General features: G+C 40.3%; 1 protein-coding gene across 1 annotated transcript in view; it reads right to left on the bottom strand.

Annotated features, from left to right (window-relative positions):
- tfdp2 (transcription factor Dp-2) overlaps nt 1-12231 on the bottom strand; it is a 47242-nt gene extending 35011 nt beyond the window's left edge. Inside the window, exons 1-2 of the mRNA XM_077207678.1 lie at nt 12083-12231; nt 1-35 (exon numbers count right to left, since the gene is read on the bottom strand). The exon at nt 1-35 is cut by the window's left edge and continues 39 nt beyond it. The gene's annotated coding sequence lies outside the window, so the exon portion shown is untranslated. The remainder of the gene's footprint in view (nt 36-12082) is intronic.
- Nucleotides 12232-19590: the final 7359 nt, after the last annotated feature.

The raw sequence follows: 19590 nt of genomic DNA, 5'->3' as shown, positions 1-19590 counted from the left end.
GGTCAGATCCCCTCACGCTCACAGCTGCACAGCCCCTGTAGACACACACACATCACAGTCATCAGGTGTGTGTGCACTGACAAACACACACTCAGCCTGTCCTTATGAATGATCTCGATGATGATGATGATGATGGAGGTTACACTGATGACCAGAGATGACAAAAGGGACGGTGAGAGGAGACGACAGAAAGGATGGAGGAGGATCCTATCAGGAGCCCCACAGAACGTAACCGTGTGTGTGTGTGTGTGTGTGTGTGTGTGTGTGTAAGGGGGGGTCATTCCCTTTCTATTCTTCTACTCCTCTATCTATCCATCCATCCATCTATCTACAGAACAATAATCACATGGACAGAGTAAACCGAGGCAACTCTTTCTACTAAATATGCACTTTTCATTTAACTAGGTGGCAAGCTATCATTATGTTCAAGGTACACTATGTAACTTTAGTCCCTCTAGCGGCTAAAAAAACAAAACTGCATGTATTTTGCGCATGAACATTGTTTTGGATGTTCTTCAGCTCTGCGTGTTCAGATGAATGTGATTATCTTACTGCTCATAAGGCATTCACTACTAGGCTTATAAGAGATATAACCAGTTTGTATGGAAAGGATCTCAGGCTGACTAGCTGAAGACGTTACTGTAGATTTACCCATTAATAGACACGATACTTCCTTGAAAATAAATTCCAGCACAGTGATACAACAACCACAATAAAATGTCACACTTCAAGATATAAACGGTGCTTAGCATAAGTGAACACACCCTAAAGTTGACTAAAAGAGGAATAAAAAAAATCTTCTTTTGGGAATTGATCTTAATGACTTAATTTAAAAAATGAGGGAAAAAAACAACCTTTAAGGACACCAATTTTCTTTGTGAATGAATAATGTACCGTAAATAAATAAATGTTCTTCCTTAAAATACAGGTTGCATAAGTCAGGACACCCCTATGTTAAATTCCCATAGAGACAGGCAGATTTTTATTTTTGAAGGCCAGCTATTTCATGGATCCAGGATAATATGCATCCTGATAAAGTTCCCTTGGCCTTTGGAATTAAAAAATCCCCACATCATCACATTCCCTTCACCATACCTAGAGATTGGCATGGGGTACTTTCCATAAGAGCATCTCTCAATGCAAATCAAACCAGCTATTAGCCTAACTGAAATAAAAACATGCCTATATAGAGATTTGCATAATATTTATGACTTGCACAATTGCCAAGAATGTTTGCGTAAACATACTGACGGACGTAACCCAACATATGCAAGTGCGTAAAGGTCACACCACAAATTGAAGGTCATCCACTTAGACGGCACTGATGTACTTGTCATGCTACATGTGCGCTCAAAACAGGTCTATACTTGAGCAAATCAATATTTTCTTGAGCGTGTCTCCATGTAGTTCCTTTAAGCCTCGGGTCCAATAAGTATGCTAATGCCGTTGCCCATATGATCTGTGTGTGTCTTTGTGGCCGGGGCTTTCGGAGGAGGCTGGGAGAGGTGTAGAGCAGACAGCTGGTGAGCCTGGCTGGGGTGGAGGGGGTGAGGCAGAATATACAGAGAAAATCAATAGACGGGGGGATCTAGCCCTGCCGCCCACCGCCCCGGTCCCACAATACCCCCCCACAGCCCCCCGCCTGAGCCACACATAAAGGCCTTTTGTCCCACTGGGGAGAAGGCCGACACAGGAACCAGAGAGAAGCTTCAAAGTGGCTGGAGGTCTCTCCTTCTATTCTCTCTCTCCTTTTCTATGTCACTTGCCCTCCCCCCAATCTCGATTCCTCTTTTCCTGGGTGAGGGAGAGGCCACCCAGTAAATGTAAGGGAACTCGGGTCACCGTGGCTTGACGCACTGCACTGGTGACATGACACTAAAGAGACAACTTGTTGCTGAGTAAGAGTAGACAAGAATGGAGCGAGACAGCACAGCGACCACATGATGACAAAAGATGTCATTTATGCACTGTAAATCAAGTCTGTTGTCATGCTTTGTTACCTGTTTGCAGGACAGTCCTTTAAAAAGCCTCTTGAGATCATAGGCAACTTGTTGAGGGCATTTCACAATGGGCTTTATTGACCTCCATTTACGTACACTTATGTGATTGTTCTCAATCACGACAAAAGGTCTGTTCGTCTAATTGGCGGCCCTTGCTATTTATAATACTCATAGCTAAGTTGGGGGATTGTACAAATTCCCAACCCTAGGTATTAAACTTAACATCCCAAAAACCACAGTGAAGAAGGGATCAGAGTCATATCTAAAGACATGCAAAACCCCTTAAGGTATGAAAATCTTAAGTGATAATTAGGGATGCACAGACATTTTTGGGCCTATACCGATTTTACCAAACAGCTATTAGCTGATTTTGATACCAATATTGGTCATTTGCTCTCTTATTTGTAATTTTGTCATTAAAATAGATTAGTGTTTTGGTCATGTTTTAAATTAGCAACGTTTAAAAACACATGCATTAACTAGTTTATTCCTGCATCATAAAATAATTCCCAGTGAACATAGATTGGACCCATTTAACATTCAGTAAGTCAAAATAAATACAACCGAACAAAATGCATATGAAATAAAAAGTGCTTTTCAGGTCGAACAGTAGTTTTCGGGTACAGAAATAAAGTAGGCCTAATCAAATTTAAAACTTATTCCCTATTGTTTAAATTAAAAGTAATTTAGTAATTAGTGATTTTTTGTCTTTTGTTGTTTGATTAACATTAAAACACAGATAGGAGAGCAGCAGGAATATCATGCCTCGTTTCCACCGAGCGGTACAGGACAGGACAGGACAGTTCAATACGATTCGGGACAGTAAACCCTGTGTTAAATACCCCAGTGGGAGGGTCCCAAAAAGGTGGTACGGTACGGTTCAGAATTAGGATACCATTCACAACTTCTGATAATGGAAATCAAAACTTGCATATCGTACTGTCAGAGGAAACGAGGCGTGAGGCTGCTGTCACTTTAAGAGCTGCACGGATCCAATATACTGGTACACAAGTGTTTTATTTCTCTAAACCATTTACATTCATTTAAGACATAGCTAACCGACTATGATTAGAAGGATACTCGTTACTAAGAAAGGATACTTTCTTTCAACAATGTGGGATTATGCAACAGACTTTATACAACTCAGATAATTAATAAAGCATCGGATTCTGGGTCCATTAACTGTTTGGTTACCGACATTCTTCAAAATATATTCTTTATTTTTCAGCAGAAGAAAGAAATTCATACAGGTTTGAAACAACTGTAAAGGGGTCAGTAAATGATGACAGCATTTTCCTTTTTAAGTGAACTATTCCTTTAACAATTATAACTATGGGTTTTCTTCACATAGGGTGTTTTTTGCAGCTGGGCACAGAATATAAAGGAAAATCACATTGTAATGAATTGATATTGCTCTTTATTCAAGCTTTGATGTTTTAATAATTTATTGATGAATTAGGTATTAACTAACCATAAGTGAGATGAACTTAGTCTTACGTAATGGATCTTTTTGCACTGTTGTGCTGATTTTAGCACAGTCATGCTGTGGTTTTCACATGCTTGAACGCGCAGCAACAAAACGGTTGTGTGCAGGGCAGCGTGATGCATTGAAAGCACAACAACACTAAACAGATGAGGCGGCGTTTTAAATGTAAACATGCATATGCATCATTGCTCTTCAGTGGCGAGCCGTTCAGAGCTCACTGGTGGAATGCAAAATCCACATCGATAATGCACACAAACCACAGAGGAACTCAAGGACATCTATTACATTCTTACCGTCACTGTCAGGGTCATTTTACTTACCAGTAAACCTTGACCAGGCTAATTAATGAGACCAATTTCAGACCACATAGCAACACCTAAAAAAGCTTAAGGCAGTCTACAGCATTTTATAGGCATTAAATCATGGTTATTATGGCTCACCTTCTAGTTGTCTTCCCATTACATGTGAGCTTTTATCCTTGTATGTGGTCTTAAGACACAGTCGCCCTGCCGTAACCCTCCCTTACTCCTCTCTATTGTCATTCTCTTCCGTCCTTCAGTTGGCCTGCCATAAATCCCCAAGATCTTCGTCTGTCAGCCTGACCTCCCATTCTCTCCCCCATCTTTATTTCCCCCTTTCTTCTCTCTCTCTGCTCATCACTATTCTCTCTTCCTTCTCTCAATCTCCATCATCGATAGACTGAAGAGCACTGACCTGGAAGAGGTGATTCTACTGCAGTCTGAGGCTGACACAGTAATGGGGTGGGTGCAGGCCGACCCTGATCATTTTAGGGTAGTTGGGGGGGGGGGGGGGGTCATCGATTCAAAATTATGAGGTTTATTAAGTAGAACAAACAAACAAACAAACAAACAAAAAAACAGTTGAGCTGTACTTTGGTTTTCATCCTGAACCAGGGTATTTATGGGTGTCCCATCTGCTACCCAGAGCCCAATGGTACCAGATAAATGAGGGTTTGAGTTTGTAAATTAACAATAACAAATTTGAAATATTTAAAATTTTACCTTTCTTGCTACTTAAACGTAGATTCTACATTTTTCCTAATTTGCTCAGCTTGTTTGGAAATAATTTAATTTCCAACGATTTGATAAAACTCACAATTTTAACAAAACGTATTCATTTTTGAAAGCTTGCATTATTCTTATATTCTAATTAACTTGCTCAGAGAGATATTTTTAAAAAAAATTGGTATTCAATTATTATAAATATTCTTTGGTTTAATTATAATGGTCAGAGGAAATAAATGTACAAAGCGATTTTGGGATCGATCTAAAAAAAAGAGATTATTATTGTAAACTAGAGATACTAAACTTCTCCACCAATACGATAGCCGATTATTCAGAATGATATCTGTTGAATGATAATGACATCTTGATGGAAATAAATTTGGTGGTATTCCAGTCAAGAGGTGCATACATTTTTTGTCAAGATCTTGTATTGTCAAAGCAAGAGTCCAGCACTCTGTGAAGTCTCCTACAGCACATCCCAAAGACTTTCAGTGAATTCAATTATTCTCCATGATCCTCCCAACCATTCTTTCACAATTTGACCCTGATGAATCTTGACATTGTCATCCTGGAATATGGTCATGATGTGTCTTCCTATGTTTTTTAAAGAAATAAACTACACACTCCATTAGTTAGGGTTAAAAGTACTGTTTCCAAACATAGGCTATAACATGCTAGAAACATAATAATCACTGCAATATAATGATCTAATCATAGCCTCTTGAGCATTTGCCAAGTTAAATCCAAACAGTGTTTTTTATCCAAAGCCCCTTTCAAGGAAAGTCGGCGGCCATATTTGCAACGTCTCCGGACAGCAATTCCGGGCATCCAAGACCAAGTCCTATCTATTTGAATGGGGGAATCCTGAAATCTCAAAAACTCCTTTGCCAAACTCACAATTAAATAACATTTCAAATTAACAACAAAATCTGACATGAAGTGTCACATAAATGTGGTTTCTTATGTTTAAATAGGCTAGACGAGCCAATCAGATGTGGAGTCCTTAGCCGAACCAGAGCTTCGAACGGCAGCTGCAGTGACGTCATGACTTTACCAATCAGCGATTGGCTCTTTTACTTTAGAAGGCGGGACGTATTCCTCCATATTGCGCGTTGCAGTTTCTCCCATTCATAAGTAATAGGAGTGAACCGTCTTTGTTTTATCGGCCGATAGAGATTATTGGCCAATACATTGGTGCATTATAAACATTTTACTTTGAGCGTAACAAGCCTGTGAGATATGGTAGGAAATAACAAGCGGTTTGGTAATATTTGTAATTAAATCTTACACAAGGCGGGTTTGGGCTTCAAACTTCAAATGCCCGCTCAGACCCTGCAGTTCTGCTCAAGGCTGGACTTAACATTGCAACAGGCCTTACTCTTTTAGGACCGGGACAGTGCAAGTCACAATATGTTGTGCTGATGGTATTAAAAGTACTTTAATTAGATTAATTAGTCGTTTATTGTTCAAGTGAATTCAGTTATGAGATCTGCTGGCTGGTAGAAGCTGGTGAGCTGTTATCCATCAGCCCGAGCTGCAAGTTACAGGGATCCACTTCGCAGGACTTTCCAATGGCATGGTGGGGGTTTGGTGTCCTCGAAGACAGCCCACTCCCTCGTCTTTCTGTAACCCCCTCCATCTGTCACTTGTGCGGCTCAGTCCATCTCCATGGCAACAGCGAGGTCATCTACCATTAATTGTGGGACAGGGGCTGAGAGGTGCACAGCAGCTAAGCAAGATGATATTAACGTCCGAAGCATAAAATAAGTTTGACACTGCAGATCTGAGGCTTTAAGAGCCTTTGGATCAGCATCCCCCCATCACTCCTTCTGTCAAAGCTATAAGGAGCCACACTCTACAGGAGGCCTCTGCTACTATAGCCAAACTGATTAGCGTGGGCTACACAGAGGACGAGAGGAGGAGGAGGCGGGTGACATTTGGTCTTCTGAGGGAGCGTATCCGTGTGTGTGTGTGTGTGTGTGTGTGCGTGCGTGTCTGAAATACAAACAGCCCGGCTCATGTTGTCATTTAAGGTCACTGAAAAGAGGAAGTCTACACAAAAGTGTTCAAAAAACAGTGTGACGCTATATTCAATGCTGAGAACGAAGTTGCACAGGTCACACCTGGGCACTTGCCTTCTCTATTATTGAAGATGAAAAAATAACTATGGGCGTTCTACAACTAGCTCAATTTCACACTGCTGTTTTACGAAATGTGCAAGAACACAATTCAAAACAATACAAGTACGTGTTGCTTTCTCAGAGCTGTTGCCATGATAGCAGCATCACTGTAAACTGTCGTCTTCTAGTGTCAGTTTTTGTCTTTCATGCCAACTACCATAATGGCAGAGTTTCATACAGTTTAAAGGGATAGGCTAGTTCACCTAAAAAAATGTTGTCATCATTTACTCACCCTCATGTCTTTCCAAACCTGTAAGTCTTTCATTCCTTTTCAGAACACAAATGAAGATATTTTAAAAATCTGAGCCACTTCTGTCCCTCCATTGACAGTCTGGGCAACTACCACTTTGACGCCTCAAAAAGTGAATAAAAAGAGATTGTGAAACTAATCCATATGAATCGAGAGCTTTAGTCGAAAATGTCTGAAGAGACTCGATCACTTTATATGATGAACTGATTGAATTTAGGCTTTTATTCACGTATAAACATTGATCAAGGAACATAAACAGATGTTCAAACGTCCAGCCTTACGAGAACGTGGTCAAAATAAAACAAATCATGCGCTGTGGAAGCGCGTCAAAGCATTCTCGAGTATAAATGCGCAGCTATAATTCATGTAGGTAAATTTGAAGTAACATTTTATGTCGATATACAATTGTATACTGTTAAAAATAATCGTGGTGTTCATATATTTTTCAGACTGCCGACTAATTAACTTTATCGCGCTCCAAGAGCCCTCTAGTGGTCGGGAGCATATCCGCTGTGTTGTGGCTTAATTTCGTTGTGTTGTGAACTTATGTTTGCTTTCTAAATGTCGTTGTGTTGTGCACTACTGGGCCACCATAGATAGTTCACACAAAAATTTTAAATCAGTCATCCTTTACTCTCATGTTGTTCCAAACCCATTAGACTTTCGTTCATCTTCAGAACATCAATGAAGATGTTTTTAATGAAACCTGAGAGATTTCTAAGTCTATTCACCCAAAACTCTGATGTTTCAAAATATTCATAAAGAGAGCTTAAAATAAATCCATCTGAATCAAGGGGTTTAATCTTAGTCTTGCCTAAGAGACATGATGAATAGATTTTTAATTTAGGCTGTTATTCATATTTTGATCAGCAAACATATAAAGAGTTCAACCATACTTGCTTGACACGCGAGAATGGACCTCATTGTTTTTGGGTGAAATAAACTACGGTGGTCGAGAAGTGCAAAACAAAACACAAATCCGAAAACAAAACAACAAATTTATAAACGCAATGGAAAGATAGATGTTCTACAGACGCAATGAACTTAGATGTTCTACAGACGCAAGTCAGTCAGTCATGGTGTAAGAGCACATAGCCAAATTTTCAAATGTGGATGAGCTATTCTTCCTAAAATGGTCCACAAGAATAAACCAGGTAATGTCATTACGAGATGCAACATGCTTATGTGAAATGACAATCTGATGAGATGCATAATCAGTCCTTACTCTAGTGGTTCTCAACCAGCTCTCCACAAACTTCCAAGGCAGCTGCATGATGACTTCAAAGTATTTTAACTAATAACCTACTTAATATTTCAAATAAAATGCTAAAAAACAAATCCCCCTCAATACCTATTGTTTTTATTGATGAACATCCAGCTCTTGAAGCTTCTGGAATCACAAAATTAATTGTGATTAATTAATGTATATACTTTATTAATCAATACTCTCGGTTTTTGTTAATAAAAACGTTTGAAAACAAACAGCTTTGATATCTGAGCTTATATGAGGATGGGGGCTTTAAAATATTGTGCTGGACAACAGAGGCCTTCGAATCAAAAGGGACTGAGAGAAGCACATCCTTGTTCTGAGTGACTAGTCAAGCTTCACATGAAGAGCTGATGTGTTTCTCAAACCTGTCCTGGACGACCCTCATCGGACACACCCAATTCAAATCTTGCACAAAGCCACTTGAAGGCAAACCAAAAATACACCAAAAAAGGTGTAATACCTGCTAACGCTGAGGTACGCAGGGAAGGAGACCAGAGGCAATTTTGTTATGGTCATCAATGGAGGAGAGGCTTCACTACACTGAATAAACCTCTTTTCTGAGGAAATAGCTTATTAATGAATTGACAGCCCATCGGCTAATCTTCAACATGTCTGCTCCTAAACATTAGTTTTGGATTGATCTATGTTTAGAGTTTACACAGAAGAAAAGCGCTGTTTTATAAGAGACAATGTCACGGAAAATTACGCAACTGGTATGATTCAGTTTACAACAATTCATTTCATTTTCATTTTCACCTCTCGTTCATTTCAATGCAATCCACTAACAGTGATTGACTGTTACTCAACTCTGAATGAAAATCAGTGACGTCAAGGCTGTGATGTGATTGGTTATCAAGGCACAAGTGACCCAAGTTCTCGATTGGTAGAGCCTGGGACCCTCGTATCTCCAAAACAAGACCATGACTGAATCTGAAATCACCCCCAATACCCTCAAATAGGGCGTTATTTCATTATTTGAGGGAGCAGCCATTTGTAATGGTGTCCAAAACCATAGTGGACGTTATCGAGTGCACTCATTCAATCCCACAATGCACTGCAATAACGAGTGTACCAAAGATGTACGCTCAACAGCCGTCCGAATTCACTCACTCGTTTTCATTCGCTGCTTCAAGTGAACAGTATTAGTGGACTAACGTAGGCAATAGGGAATGAGGGTTTAGGAGATGATTTCGGATTCAGCCCATCTAGTAATGAGCTGGTGAGTTGAATCTGGTGCGCTAGACGAGGGAAACATACAAAATGTGCAGTGGGGGGTCAACAGGACAGGTTTTTTAAAGGGTAAATTCTGATATGAAAACGTCGCTAAATCCAAAGTGTAAATTACTTGCTGTGATTAAACACATACTTTGAGCAATACAGAAACCTGATGCTAGATCTCCCGCTGCCTAGAATGGAAAGTTGCGACATGAATGGAGAAGGTTAAGTTTAGTCTACCAGGAGGAGAAGGCTAACATACACAGCAAGACGCACAAACACACACCCCTACGGTCTGTTTACACTCGCAGGCGGCGGAGTGCTAACTGTACGCGAGCGTGTCCCGTGGGGCATGTTACAGTGACACTGAGCAAGACAGCTGGGAAATAGCGCCAAAAAGGATCCGTGGTGTGTGTTTTCTCTGTCCTTTCGCTCTCTTTTGTGCATGTGCAAATACAAACACACAAAGACAGACTGCGGCCTCTCACGTGACAGCTGCATCACAACAATGCAGCGTTAGGTCAACAGATCAATACATCTGAACTTTACATTCAATAAGCGTGGCTGTTAAACTAGCTGACGCGAGGCTTTTTCTCTAATACACCAGCAAAGACAGCAAAATAAAGCCTCAAAAGAGCCACCAAAATACGCACACACACATGGGAAAAGTTGCTTGAGGTGCTGAATAGCAGGGGGACACCTGTCACAAAAGCTGTGAGATCTGGGCCGGGGGTCTCATTTCCCTCCTCCTCCGCTCCACTGGAAGGATTAAATATCCAGACCGTTTGTGCGGGACCAACAGATGTCTGCCTCAAATCTGACACAGCCTGGCCTGCAATCTCAGGACACTAAGCCAACAAAAACCCCATGACCTCACACTCCACAGCTTTCTTTTCCAATTACCACACTAAACTCACTCCGAAATACATCTCTGCCTAAACTACACTCACAATTCTTAGAATTGTTTGGGAATTTCATAGTATTTATTAAAAATAATTTATTATTTTATCATTATTTTTTTAATTCATGTGGCTCATAATCTTTAATCAAAATAACTTGCAACAACATCTCTTCTCTGATGATGCGTTTACTGGCGTGAGGGCGGAGCAACCTGTCACTCACATGAGATCCACCAATAGCAAACCACAACCATCCAATCAATTCCTGATTGACAAAATCAAGTCCCGGCTTACATTTGTTCTTGTCCGAGTTTTACTTGGATATGAATCACAATAGAGAAGAAAAGACAAATCGCACCTTCCATTTCATGCTGACTTTAAACCTCTTTATATATCTATCTTTCTCTATTTTCTTGAATGTTTACTTCACAAGTGAACAAACCTTAATAACAAAGCACAGGTGTTTCTCCACAAAACCGTGCAAAGCACAACAAAAATAGACACTCAACGGGGAAGGAACCCACAGACAAAAATAAATTAATAATAATTCAAGAGAAACATATTGGCAAACATTCCTCAAAAATTGTAATATTAGAAAAGAAAAGAAATAAAAGACATGAAATAAATAATAAATAAATAAATACAAAAGTACCTTGGTTACTACGTTTTGGAAATACCCTCATGGCAATAAAATTGTATTTTGTTTATAATTACAATGATTTTAAGACATGGTACAATTGTAACAATATATTATATTGACTATGGTAGAATTGTAAAATAATGGCAATCACTCAGTAACTTACCATGGTGTGTATCAAAAGCTCACAGTATCCACACCTGACACCACGACTGTACCATAGTAAAATTACAGCTGTGTGTTCCACTTTTCTGTGTGTTCCAGCTGGTTATTTACAGGATTCTGACAACACTCTTGTTCTTTATGATTGTTGTATACATAAACAAGTTCAAATCGTAAAACTGACAGGAATATAGCTTACAGTATGCAACACTGTGCGCGCGAGCTGAGGTAAAATCTGCTCAGAGGCTTGAGCCTATAATGTGACATTATCGCCTCAAGGCCAAAGTTTTATTAGTCAACCCGAGAATAAACTAGCGGTCTATTCCTATAACTTTAACATGAGAAGATAGAAGATGTCAGGCAATTAATGTGTGGGAATATGAGGAACTTCTCACCGAAACGCGACGACAAGCTCGCCAGAACCGAGTCCTCAGAGCAGCGGAAATGTGCAAAAGCTGCAGAACAAACCGACGATATAATTACTGTACGAGCCGCTCCCTGTGACAGCTCAACTCTAGCACTTCTAACGTTTACTTTCACTCTCGACCCATTATAAGTTAATATAACAGCATTATTAGAATTTAAGTTCAATTTAAGAGGATAAAAATAGGGCTAGGCAGAAATTACCGTGAGACGTCATCGAAGCTGGACGGCACTGTTAATTTGATGAAATTGCACTTGTTCAAATAACCAAATACAGCTAGCTGCAAGCTAAGTTAATAATAAAACAATTAAACGCTGTAAGATTTACTAATTGTTAATTGTTAACTCAAACATACTTCTGAAAATGAATTATAAACTCGTTTAATGATCGCCTGTATCTGAACACATAAACAACCAACGCTGCTGTCAAAATATGAAATATTTATCCACAATTCACATCATGACACTCTCAAAATTCAATGTGTATATTCATATATTCTCAATTTATTCTAAATGCAGCAAAGTCACGCCTTACCTTGGATTTCGGGCTGAAATGTGTAGAAATGGTCTGTCAAAAGTGGAAACCAAACAACTTGTTAATGTATGAGAGTGAAAGCGCAACCAGTAACTCCTCTTGCACTTCCTGAGTGATGAACTCCGCACACAAGCTTGGCGGTGGCAGTCAGACGTCGCCTCTGATTGGTCACACCTGTTCGTGACGTCACATGCCAGATGGAAGATGATTGGCTATCCTGAGCGACATGTAAAGCAGGCTCCACATAAAGGCTGCATGCTATGCGGGCTTAATCAGATGAATAAAGTAATTTAAAAGGCTTTATGGTGATTTTAATTAGTGTATGCAGACAAAAGAAAAAAACAATGGGTGGTACTGTTCTATTTTGGCGTGGTGCGCCATCTGGTAGTTAATCACATGTTGATGACGCATATTAATTTAACTTTTAAATATTGAATATGTATGCTTCATTAAAAACAATAGAGACGTTGTTTAAAAAAATAAAAAAAAGCTCAGTGAGGCCATTTCCCGGTTTGGCTGCAAAATGCAACAACCTTTTTGAAAGTTGCTCAATTATTATTGAAACAAGCGATGGGCGATTTCCTGTGGAAAGTTTTGTTCCTAAACCAAAGACATCAAAAGGTCATATTGCACATTATTGCACTTGTTACATCACAAATGGTCCATAACAAACTAAATGACTGGAAGGCGTTGCAGCAACAGCTTTATATCCCTAAAATGTTTCTAAAAGAGTTTAGTTACTTGACAGTCTTAACCTTAGATCAAATTAACATGAATTGTATGCTTATATAGTTCACATTTAGTATAGTTTTGTATAGGTCACACTTCTATAAAATGTAGGAGTTCAAGGGAGACCAGAGCTTTTTGACATATTTTATGATATTTCTCAAGGCAAGTTACAAAAAAAAGCATTGCAAGAGATACAGATTTGTGACTTTACACTATACATATATAGAAAGCTAAATTCAAATGTGAGAAAAAATCAGTGTTGGCGAGTCTATGAAACTGTGTAACTTGCCAGTTGGTTCATGAACTTGAACAAACGGGGCAGACATCTGAAATTTGTGCCCAGAAATCTGTGTCCCAGACAGCATGCGAATACTGAATTGAGCTTTCTTTCACGTCTTCTTGGGCTTGAACAGACATATTCAAATAAAAATGTCAAAATGCGTTGACGTTGACGATCACACGTTGACCTGATGGATTGCAAGGTAGTTTGTGACGTCAGAAACAGCAGCGATTTCAAACCGCGTTTTTGAGATTGTCACCAATGGTGTTGACTTATGAATTTGCACATGGTTTGTCTTAAAGCATATTAAAAACACCACATATAAACAACATTAAAAGCTTGATTTTTTATACCACATGAGGACTTTAAGTGGCCGTAAACAGTTGAGAAAGAAAATGCATCTGTATCAGTATATTGGATCTGTGCAGCTCTTAAAGTGACAGCAGCTTAATATTTATGCTGCTTTCTGTTAATCAAACAACAATAGACAGAGAATATTCACTCATTGCTCTTGACTGAATAATTATAAACTAAATATCTCGATCAGCTCATCCTCTCGGTCTCGTTTCTCTTGGCTGGTACTGCTGGTTCCTCATTCTATCCTTCACGGCCCGGGAAAGGAGGACGGTAGGAGGGTTGCCAGGTCTGTGCAACAAAAGTAGCCCAAAAAGCCCATCGCCTTTTCTCCATCGGGCAGCCGAATTCTTCCCTGGATTTGTGTGTCTGAGGGATGTTTTGGGGGTGTTGGAGCTCCAAAATCGTACTTACGGGGGTGGAAATCAACCCGCGGAAAAAAGTTTACCCCCGTCAACAACTTAAAAGTAGCCCAATTCCACGGGGAAACCTCGGACTTGGCAACACAGTCGGTAGGCCGCATTTGAAGAATAGAGAGCCTAAGTCCCTCCCCTTCCGGTGGACCACCATGGGACCTTATTTCGGAAAAATATTGTATGGTAGTCAATGGCGAGAGACAACAAATATTTGGATCCCGTTTGAATTGTGCCCTGAATTACACATATGATGTTTGTCAATTTAAAAGATGCATTTTAAAGTCAAGAAAGTCGCAGTTTGATGTTGAACTGTTGAGGTATAAGACTGTGAAAATACGTAATTACAAAGACCACAAACCCAAAAGGCGCCCATGTGACCTCATACCTTTTCTCTCAATGAATGAAGCTAACTTTACTGAAGCTAACGTCTGTCATTTTTCTATAGTCTAACGTTATAATCGTAACGTTACGCCGTCACACATACGAGCTTGGTGACGTACATAGTGCGAGACGAGAGATGTAGTTCATTGAGCGATTTTCACATAAAACTAAATGTTACTCTTCTGTTTTATGACAAACTGAGACTTTCTTGACTTTCATAATTATCTTTTAAATTGACAAACCTCATATGTGTAATTCAGGGCACAGTTCAGACGGAATAAAAAGATAAGTTGTAACCTTTTAAGTCTCTAGAGAACCTAAGTCCCTCCCCTCCGCTTCCGGCTCATGGGACCTTATTTCGGAAAAAATATGTATGGTAGTCAATGGCGAGAGACAACTTATCTTTTTATTCCGTTAGGACAGAGTGTAAAGGTTTTGTTTAATATTAACATTTGTATCAGGCTATAGGTTTCTACCCAAGTATCTGCATTTCTGAATGGGCTGAGGCTGGGATTTAGTGAGTTTGAAGTGAAAGTATTTGATGAACGTATACTATGTACGGAGAGCATTCACTCAATATTATTATCTAATTCTTTTGACAGAGGTGGCTCGAGGCTTTTGCATCAGAGGTCTTCATATATACTATGCATGTTTTGTGGTATGTATGATATAAATATATACTGTATACTATATATTACATATATTGTAAAAAAAATGCATAGAACTATAAAACCTATCAAGTTTAAAAATGAAGTGGCAGTTGCTTATTTGAATAAGCAAGACCTACAAAACAGAGTGCAGATAAGACTGTGAAAAGGAAAGATGCCATGACAAGTCCTCAGCGCCTGCTCAAGCTGCACATCTGCACAAGCTGTTACAACAACCACCATCATACTGTCAGCAGCACTAATGATACAATATCAATTCCACTTCTTGGAATACATTTGAGGTAAAACACTTGGTAATTCACTCATTTTCACAGTTGATTTTGTGAAATTCATTCAGATGAATTGCAGGGGCCATCGGTGAGGTTTATTTGCGACTAAAAAAAGCAGGATGTAAACAGGGAAAGATAAGGCAAAACCTCACGGGACCAGCTATAACAGCAGCACTTCATCTCTTTAACAGGCCGACCCATAATTCATTGTGGAGAGGATTTCCTGTGAAGACGATCATAACGCCAAGCGCTGATCTTCACAGGGTGTGGAACATTGATGCAGCAATGCTGAGTTTGCTGACACGTAGCCGTTTTCTCACACGGTCTTTATGTGACTGGCCAGTTTGTGACTTCAGGGGATTTTAAATTCTTTAGCTCTGTCAGCGATGCATACTGCACATCATGTGTGTGCACATATTGTTATATCCTGCTTGTTGTTAATGCACTGGATTAGAATACATTGCCTTCCCAGCATAAAACTGCAATGCATGTACAGACAGAACTTGTGGTTTAGTCTGTGGCTTAAACTTGACCTGAAGAACAAAAAAATAGCAGAAAAAAAAGTCACACCAGTCACAATGTTAAAGGGGAACTTGGCAACTATTTCAACTTAATAAAACCATTTAGAAATCATTTAGATGGTTAAATAACCTGTTCTGGTGAAAATGGTGACTTTCCCCGCTCCCCCACACGTTTCCTTCCAGGCGGAAAACCAACCTTGCAACATGGGGACTAAACACACACCGCCCTCAATGTGTATGATGCATTACCCACCTCGGTAGACACAGTTCCACACGATAAAGTTGGCCGGCTCCGATAATAACAAATGCACATGAGCAGCGGTAGAAAGGGGGAGGAGGGGCCGCAAGTCCGTTTTTTTACGACAGTGTTGTGAAATATACGCCCCACAGCTGTAGGGGGAACTCGTTGAGAAAATATGCGACAACAAAAGTGAAAATCAGCAAAGAAATGGCTAGATTTACCAAGTTCCCCTTCAAATATAATAAGAGAGGCACAAGGAAATGATCAGGGTAGAGGTAAATTCAGATAGTGGGGAAAATTACCACATTTGCCAAATGTAAAGTAGTAGAATGTATGGATACTGTGGTTACGGCTGTTTTAGTGTTAGATTTTCGCACAGTTTTGATACTTGTTTTAGTTATAGGGCCCTCGAACACTGGAAACTGAAATGAACTATGACAGGGGTGTATGTAAATCACAAATTTTAGCATTTAATGCCCCTGGCTCTACTAGTCGTAATTTAATTTTGACTAGTAAAAATTCCAATTCCAGATATCTATTTTGTAGTTTTGAGATATTGTAATGATGACACTGAGGCGGCGTTAGAATCCATTTGCGGATGTTTATTAGCAGCAGGTTTTAGAGTCAGAAATGTTAGGCCAGGCAAAAACCACAATAGCAGTCCAATCTAGCGACATACACAAGGGTAATCCAAAAGGCAGAGGTGAGCAAACAGGCAGGAGGTCCAAACACAGTCATCAGTCTAAAACAGGCTACCAAAGCAGAGGGGTAATCCAACAGACGTAAATCAGAAAATCAGGCAGAATCATACAAGTCAAGTCACCTTAAAAACTTCAGCTTCAAAAACTTGTTTAAAAAGAAATATTCTTCTAATTTTTTAATGCCATCAATGTAGGTCCACAAGAGAAATATTAAGCCAGTAAATTAAGATAGTCGCTATACCGTTATATCCATCGTCGTCGAATGCGGCGTTAATGCAGCGACAGATGCTGAAAGCTCAGTCCGTTTCTACTTTCACTTTAAGGGAATGAGCGCATTTACATGCACGGTCTTAACCCCGTTTATGCTGAATAATAGTGCAACCAATACTACAACAACTATCTGGCATGTCGTTTACACCTCAAAACACCAACTTTTGTATATTAAAACTGCCGACGTCCTGGCAAGATCCTTGATTAGTTTAGAATCAGAATCAGAATCACTTTATTGCCAAGTAGTGCTTTCACACACAAGGAATGTGCTTCGGTAACAAGATGCTACCATGGCTGCTATAATCAGCGGCTTTTACTGGGTTTCCTTGCTAGAGAACGACGTTATTGCTCGCCAGCCAGCAATTGTGACGTCAGGTGCAAAGTATAAATTAGCAGGAAGCTCTAATTGGTATGTGACATCATTTATTCTTTTTAGAATTTTGAATGGACCAACATACCTTGGACTGAGCTTCCTTCTGGGCAGCCGCAGCTTCAGGTCCCTGCTAGAAAGCCAGACCCGTTGTTCTGGTTGGTAGGGAGGGTGTAGGCGACGTCGTCTGTTGGCCTGGAGTTCTTGTACTCTTACACCTCTCTGAAGACGGATGTGTGCACTGTTCCACACCCTCTCACTACGCCGGATCCAATCGTACACTGCAGGGACCGACGAGGGTTCGCCAGACCAAGGGAACAAAGAAGGTTGATACCCAAGGGCGCACTGGAAGGGGGTCAGGCCAGTTGAGGAGTGAGTTAGGGAATTTTGTGTGTATTCTGCCCATGAGAGGAATTCCGACCAGTGGTGTTGTTCTCGGCTGCAGAATGATTGAAGATATCTGCCTATTTTTTGGTTTAATCGTTTAATTTGTCCATTAGACTGAGGGTGGTATCCTGACGTGAGACTGATGTTAATGTGTTGCTTACAGAAAGCTATCCAAACTTGGGACGTAAACGGAGTTCCTCTATCATCAGGTATACCACAAATTCGAAAGACATGATGAAAAAGTGCTTGAGCAGTTTCCATGGCTGTAGGGAGACCCTTTAGAGGGACCAAACAACAGGACTTGGAGAAGCGGTCAATTATGACAAGGATAGCAGTGAAGCCATTGGAGAGTGGTAGATCCGTCACAACGTCAATGGAAAGATGGGACCAAGGACGTTGTGGGATAGGTAGTGGTTGAAGAAGACCAAAAGGTAACTCTTTGGGGGTTTTAGATTGGGCACAGATTTGGCAGGCTTTGACGCAAGTAGTGACATCCTTGGTCATCGTGGGCCACCAGAATGAGTTTTTCAGTAAGTGAAGAGTGCGAGATATACCTGGATGGCCAGAGCTGACAGAAGTGTGGACCCATTGCGTTACTCTGTGACGTAGATTTTGTGGAACATACTGTTTGTCAGGAGGGAAGTTGTCAGGTGCGGGCTCTTGTAGTTGTTCCCTTTGTATCTCCTCCATTATGTCCCAGGTGACTGGAGCGATGACAATAGAAGGTAGGAGAATGCATTTTGGTGTAAGGGTTTCAGTGGGAAGATTGTACTGCCTAGATAGGGCTTAGATCTAGATCTGCCTTGCCATTCTTACTGACTGGTCGATATGTCACTGTAAACTGGAACCGTGTGAAAAACAGGGACCAGCAAACATGGCGTCGTTTGGCACTCTTGATGTATTCTAGATTCTTGTGGTCAGTTATTACTTGAAAGGGGTGGACTGCTCCTTTGAGCCAGTATCTCCACTCCTCAATGGCTACATTCATGGACAAAAGTTCTTTGTTCCCAACATCATAATTCCTTTCTGCTGCGGTTAACTTTCTTGAGAAGAATGTGCATGGATATAGTTTACCGGGTTGGCCGTGACCTTGGGAGAGTACAGCTCCAATTCCACAGTCTGAAGCGTCCACCTCCACCACAAACGGGAGATCTGAGGCAGGATGTTTTAAGATGGGGGCTGTTGTAAACATTTCCTTTAAAGTATTGTATGCTTGGATGGGCTCTTCAGTCCATTTCAGCTTCGAAGGTCTCCCTTTCAAGAGGGATGTCAGGGGTGAACCAATCATACTGTCATTTCTGATGAAGCGTCTATAAAAGTCTGCAAACCCCAGAAACCGTTGAAACTCTTTCAGGGTGGATGATTGTGGCCATTCTGTGACTGCTTTGACCTTGGATTCATCCATTTTTACACCTTGGTAACTGATGTGGTAACCCACGAATGAAGTCTGTCTGACGTGAAATTCACATTTCTTGACCTTGACGTCTAGTTGGTTTGAGAGTAGAAGAGATCCCTTGACATGGATGATATGTTCATCCTCAGATTTTGAGTAAATTAAAATATCGTCAATGTAAGCTATTACATACTGGTTCAGAAGGTCTCGGAAGATCTCATTAATGAACGACTAGAAAACAGCTGGAGAGTCCATATGGCATAACCTGGTACTCATGGTGCCCTCTAGTGGTGAAGGCAGTTTTCCATTCATCACCCTCTTTGATTCTGATCAAGTTATTGGCACTCTGTAGGTCAAGTTTAGTGTAGATGGTGGCTTCCCGGAGCTGTTCCTGGGCTGAGGGAACCAATGGAAGGGGATAGGGGAATTTCACTGTGATGTTGTTCATCATACATATATAATCATTTACTTTGATATAATCATACACAAGATAATCAGGCAGAAAACAATGGAAACGGTAAGCTTCGC

The sequence above is a fragment of the Siphateles boraxobius genome, unplaced genomic scaffold, assembly GCF_051911475.1.
Source record: "Siphateles boraxobius isolate OS27281-9 unplaced genomic scaffold, OSU_SipBor_1 6, whole genome shotgun sequence".
NCBI lineage: Eukaryota > Metazoa > Chordata > Actinopteri > Cypriniformes > Leuciscidae > Siphateles > Siphateles boraxobius.
The sequence above is the reverse complement of the archived record's forward strand: the minus strand, read 5'-3'. Positions and strand labels throughout refer to the sequence as shown.